The sequence below is a fragment of the Aptenodytes patagonicus genome, chromosome 27 (assembly GCF_965638725.1).
Source record: "Aptenodytes patagonicus chromosome 27, bAptPat1.pri.cur, whole genome shotgun sequence".
NCBI lineage: Eukaryota > Metazoa > Chordata > Aves > Sphenisciformes > Spheniscidae > Aptenodytes > Aptenodytes patagonicus.
In genome coordinates this window covers 2,306,365-2,312,364 of record NC_134975.1, presented here as the reverse complement: position 1 = coordinate 2,312,364, position 6,000 = coordinate 2,306,365, and positions in this window count along the sequence as shown.

Here is a 6,000-nt window from a genome sequence, read left to right as displayed (position 1 = left end):
CTGGGGACCTGGGCTTGCTGGGCAGACCTGATGAAGATAGGGTAGACGTGGCCACAAAATGCCACTAGAGGGCTTGCAGCCTGTGCAAGGGACACTGCCCCGTTCTCACACACACCTGAACCTGCTATTGTCCTCCAGGTCAATGACAAATTGACTTTCCCATAAATTATCGGTCAGGCTGAGATGGGAATTTCAGGTTGTGTAGAAAACCACTACCTAAAGGAAGGACCGGCTCCATTCTTAGTGCAGTCATCACTCACAAGTGACAGCCTGATGAAAGATGAAAGGACAAGTGGTGTGTTGCATTTGCCAATAACCGTGTTTGTGGCAGATTGTCTGAGCTGCAGGTCCTTTGCCTTGCCTGACCTTTACAGGGTTTGATATGGGGCCAGAATCAACTGAAACATGAACGGTCCTTGTCTCAGACTTGGACAGCCACTTCATGCTGGTCCTGGAGGTCCTCAGACCAGCCTCTCTTCCTCCTCCCCCATGAAACCACTCTGAAGTCCCTAGAATAAGTTCTCTAATTTTTTTTTTGTTCTTCCACAGGTGTTTGAAATCTGCTGGAGTAAAGGCCGGGCTGGCAGCCAAGGAACCAAGCCCTTCAGCTGACTTGCGTTGCTTTCTTTTCACCTCTCCGACCAAGCCCAGTTCCTTGCAGACACATAAAGAGGAAATACACTGGTCCTCTGTTAGAGGGTCTGGTTTTGTGCCATAGCCTTGTCCGTTTGAAATAAAGCAGCCAAATCAAGGGCAAGGGTAGCTCTGGTATTGTCATAGCTGCCAGCAGCACAGCCTGCTTGAAACCTTTTGGTCTGAGAAAGAAATGGCTTCTGTGGCTTTGCAGCAGAAGTCTCTCCAGAAATGGTGGGAATAGAAGTGTTTCCTACAGGTTGAAAGTTCTCAGCTGGGAGGGCACTTCGGTGCTGAGTGCTCCTAAGATGGTGTGGCAAATCTTTTTGGTGAAAACAGGTCGTTTGTTGGAAAAAGATATGCTAGTTAACCTCCATCACATCTGCTGACATCCAAGAAGGCACCCTGAACCAAGACTTCCTGGCATCTCTCAGTCTTGATGTTGGCCTGAGGTCTGGAAGGTGCAGATGCTGGAGAAGGAGCAAATCAAGATCCTCACTGAAAACATTGCCTCCTTTGAGAAGGTAGGAGTTGTAATTTTTTCACTGTTACACTTGTAAAGACTCCTGGTGGGATATGGCATTCGGGGGTAGGTAGATAGGTCCCTTTTCTGGAATATTAGGTAGGCAAATTGGGCTTTGGACAGGGGAGTTTATCTGGTGCTTGGATCTGACAGGCTGTGATGGCTGAGGTTACTCACACCAGGCTACCAAAGTGTTGGTAAATGAAATGGGATACTTCAGGCTTTGGGTGTCCTTTGGCCAAGCTGAGGGCTCAGTGGTTATTTTTACACGAAGGTGTGCAGCAAACTGCTGCTCTGGATGGTTTTTAAAGCACAGACTGTGCCAGGCACCACTAGAGGGCTCAGAAAAGATTGTTAAATGCATGAAAGATAGATCTAAATCACTCTTTACTGCAAAGTGTTAGCAGTCTGTCTCCCTGCAAGGTACAGAGCCAGCATGCCTGTGGCTCCAAAGGGTTTTTGGTGACAATGCATGAATTTTGTTTCAAAAACCAACGTATGGTTTCGTTTGTACAGCACCTAGCACAGACAATTGATGGCCCTGACTGAGGTTCCCCGTGACAATAAATAACTGTATTTAAAACTTTTGTATATTGGAAGATTTGAAGGCAGCATGATTTGGGAAAGACGGTGACCTTTTGAGTCTCAGGGTTACTTCTAGCAGTCTGCAACTCGCTTGGCTCTTCCCAGCAGTGGCATGCCTTTGCCAGTCGTTCTGGTGTGCAAATCGGCCTCTGTTCCTGGGGACTGGCATTCTTCTGCCTTGGTGAGCAAAGTGCAGCTGCAGGCCAGGGTGGAAATGGCTGATGGATGAGATAATTCCCGAGATGTTAATACTTCAGTTCCATCCCTCCTGGGCCGTGTAGCAATGCTGATAACTTCCTGCTAACGTGGACAAGAGTTGCAGCATGTCCCCTAACGGAGCTGAGTGCTCAGCAGATTTTTTATTTTTCTTCCCCAAACCAGAGGTTGAATGTGGACCTGGGAGAATTTCCTTTGCTAAAGGACAACTTTGAGTGGCAGCTCATCATGGGTGCCTCTTGAAGTGCCAGGACTGCCCATGGTCATCATTTGAAGTGCCAGGACTGCCCATGGTCATCATTTGAAATGCCCTATCCCTGTGCCCCAATATGAACGGCAGTATCTGCAGGCTTTGAGTGATCAAACCAGCCTCTGTAGATTTTATGATACTCTCCCACCTAAGAGAAACCATACTAAATGTTGCCCTACGAAGCTTGCCCTAAACCCTACGGACTTATGTTGTGTGCAGTAATAGCAACCCCCATGTCGTGCACTTGCGCGATAAATACTGCTGCAGTGCAGCCTGGGCCTCTGAGCAAACTATTTCCACCCCCAGCTCTTCCCCGAGACTTACAGCCAGCACGTTAACAGATCCCCTGGGCCATGAGACAGGCAGCCAAATACCGTATCCTACCCAGACAGCTTTTCCAGACCAGAGGGACGTGGTAGCCTGAACCACCGGCCCCTGGCTAGTGCTGCGCACAAGCAGGCACAAGATGTGCGTGGTCCTGAGAAGTGCTGGTGGGAGGCGATGGTATGTCGCCCTCCCTGGGCCCATTGCACCACCAGCTCGAAGGTGCACGTCAGCAAGCCATGCCCAACCCGCCGTGCAAAACCTGCTGGCCCAGACCCAAACAGTGCTCTGTGGCAGTGCTCCAAAAGCGATCAGACGCTGTTCTGGCATGCAGCGAGAGCGAGGTGGCTGCCAGTCTCAACCGCTTTGGAAAAAGCTGAAATAAGGGCTTGGCCGTCAAACTATATTTTGCGATTGCTGCTGTGAACTGGAGCTTTTAACTGGGAGATGCCATGAGACAGGAACTCGTTGATTTGCTGGGGGAGCGCCAGGTCCTGAGTTTTGGACACCATATGGCCTTGGTGTCTGGTTAAAGAAGTGTGGGCGTGGGACTGGGACAAGTTCGCATGATGGGATGGATCTTCCAGGCATAGTACCATTTATGATGGTCTAAAGTGCTTCTGAAAGTAAGGTATCTCATGATGCCACAGGTCTCTTGAGAGGATGAATGCTGGGGAATCTCATACCTTTGTGTCAAACTCAGTTGCTGGTCGTCGTCACATCTGCCACCAGTCAGGCCATTGCAAATCCAGGAGAGACTGGTGGAATGTGGCTTGTCTGAAACTGTGGACATGCACAATGTACCTGGCAGAACACCTCTGATGGAAGAGTCCTCTTGGCTAAGGAATGCCGTCCTTTAAAACACTGCTGGCATTATCTGTAAGGTTGTGTTAAAAGAAGCTTTCACTAACGTTGCTATTATGTGTGGAAAGAAAGATACCTTCAAGGGTGGATTCTCCGGAGAGGGAATCACCTTCTGGAGGTGGCGATCAGCTTTGCAAAGAATCTAAACGTCTAGATGAGCCAAAATACTTGCTTCAGAGTTGGGCATCACGTGACGCCTACGCTAGGTGACTTTTCTTCAGACCTTTTCCCTTGCTGGGCAGGAGGTCTAGTCCGAGAATAATCAAAGTTCTGGTGCTTTTTGTGTTGCTTTACCTTTTTGTCCACCTGTTTTGTTGTCCTGTGGATGCTGTTATTGCTGCTGCAGAGCTAATGATAGCAATTAAGGTTCCAATAACTCCAGAGTGATTTACTCAACTGATCACAAAGTCTGACCTTAATTGGACTAATTATCAGCTCTAAGCCAATTGGGAGGTCAGCCCCCGTGATATGTGTGTGACTGGGTGTGGTGAACTTCCCAGATGTAATGACACTCTGCCCAGAGAAGGCAGCACTGGGACCCACTTCTTTTGTAGGCTGGTAATCACATTGTTTACTGGATTTTGAACATCTGCCAGAATTATTTCCAGCTGTTTCAGCTTCCTGTGGGAAGGGATGTTATTAAAATTGTTCTCAATCATAAACAGTGTCTTCTGGTGCTTTCCATACCTCTCTTAGCATGTTCGCTACCTCTACTCTCTGACCAAGTGAAGCGGTCCCCCAGGTCCCAAACCCTTAGAGAGGCCATTCCTGTGAGCACTGATTGCTGGTGTCAATTACCGAAGTTCCCTTTACTTATTCTCACTGTGGATCTTGATCCAGAAGCTGCCCTAATGTTTTTCCTCTATTTATATCACGGATGCCATGTACATTGACTATTTTTCTGCCGGGAAGCAGCTGCACATAGAAAAAAGTCATGTTTTCTCATGACAGCTGGTGCATTTAACCTAGAGTTCAACTTAGTTTCCTCTTCATCCTCATTTTTCTTTTTTTTTTTTTTTCTTTCTCTCTGCAGGCTGTATCTCTCCTCCTCCTGAAACCCTTTGGAGATTTAATCTCTGCCTTGCTCCAGCACCACACGCCCCAGCTCGAGGGCATCAGCTGCAAGTTTGCTGTGTGTGGAGGAACCAGGACTTGCTCAGCCTTTAAGAGATCTCGGGGATCAAAGAGCATAATATTTTGCATTAGGTTAGCCAATAAAGTAAAAAAAGTAATAAGCTTCTACTTCATCCACTCACTGCAGTTGTTAATAACAACAATAGAAAAATTACGTCACTATTTTCACACATTATATTAAATTGATACTTTCACATTCTTGTAGGGGAAATAAGAGATTAACAGATATCATAATTATGATTAGTATTTTCTGAGTAGATAATTTAATATTCTAGGTGGTTACAAGCAAGTTATTAACTTGTTTACCTTCCTGTTAACCCAGAATAATTAGCCATTTATTAAAATAGCCATTAGTCACTTGTTAACGGGATTGTAAGGTAAAGTAATACCTTGTTTTGTATTAGAAGAATAGTTGCTGGTCCAGACCTGAGACTAAAATCAAGCCTTACCACAGCCCACCACTCTCCCCATTCAAAGTGTCTCAAGGAGGCAAGACTGTCCCTAGAAGTAGGGGACCTACCCCACACCAGGTAGAATTCATCCTGCCTGCGTCTGGCTTTCTCAAAGTCAAAGGTCTAATCTAAAGCCGTCACGCAGGCTCCCTGCACAGTCAAGGAGAGAGGTTTGTAGCTCCAGGGGCAGCTCTCCTCGCTCCTCGTAGGCTTTCCACCATTTCCCACACCGTGTCTCCTTAGCTTGCCTTGCTGTCATTGTACTTATGAACTGAGCACTTGGTTCCAACCTCTTACAGGTTGGTCTGTGCTGCCCCGACCTCTTGGTCTCCACCTTGTGCTACTTGTTGTCCTTCCTCCACTCAAAAAGAAATCACTTGCTTGCAAGCAGAGATGCACTGTTGCTTCTTACCATCTGAAATGCCATGGTCCACTGGTCGCTTCCATATGTCCGTATTACGGAGCCGCTCCTGATGGAGAAGCCAGTGACAGGGACTGTGCCAAGTTCCTCCTTATCTATCCATTGAGCTCACGTTGTTTGGAGTGGCCAGCTCTGCCCCCTCACCTTCGGTCTTAGCCTCCACCCTGGTTCTGTGCAATTCGACCACAGCCTTTCCACAAAATGCTTCTGTTTACCAAAGACAAAAGAACATTTTCCCCCAAAAACCATCCCCAACTGGTTGAACTCAGTACCCACTTATATCAGTCTGTGCGGGACAAAGCCCTCCCATCTTAGGGGCTTCCCAGACCTCCTCTAATTATAGTTCCCTCGTCAGGAAGCTTCACTGTTTTACTATGAAGGGTTGACAACTCATGTAATTCTGAACATGCCCTGATATAGGGCGCTTTTTCTGTGGTCTCACAGCAACTTTCAGTTCACCCAGGTGTAGGTCTGGGTGAGGGAAACTCCATCTGATCTCTGCGTGCCATAGATCACGTGTGTGGGATCATATTCCTGCTCCCACCTTGAAGTGCCTGTATAATTAGTACAATACGTTCTTGCAGGCAAGGTGCTCTCC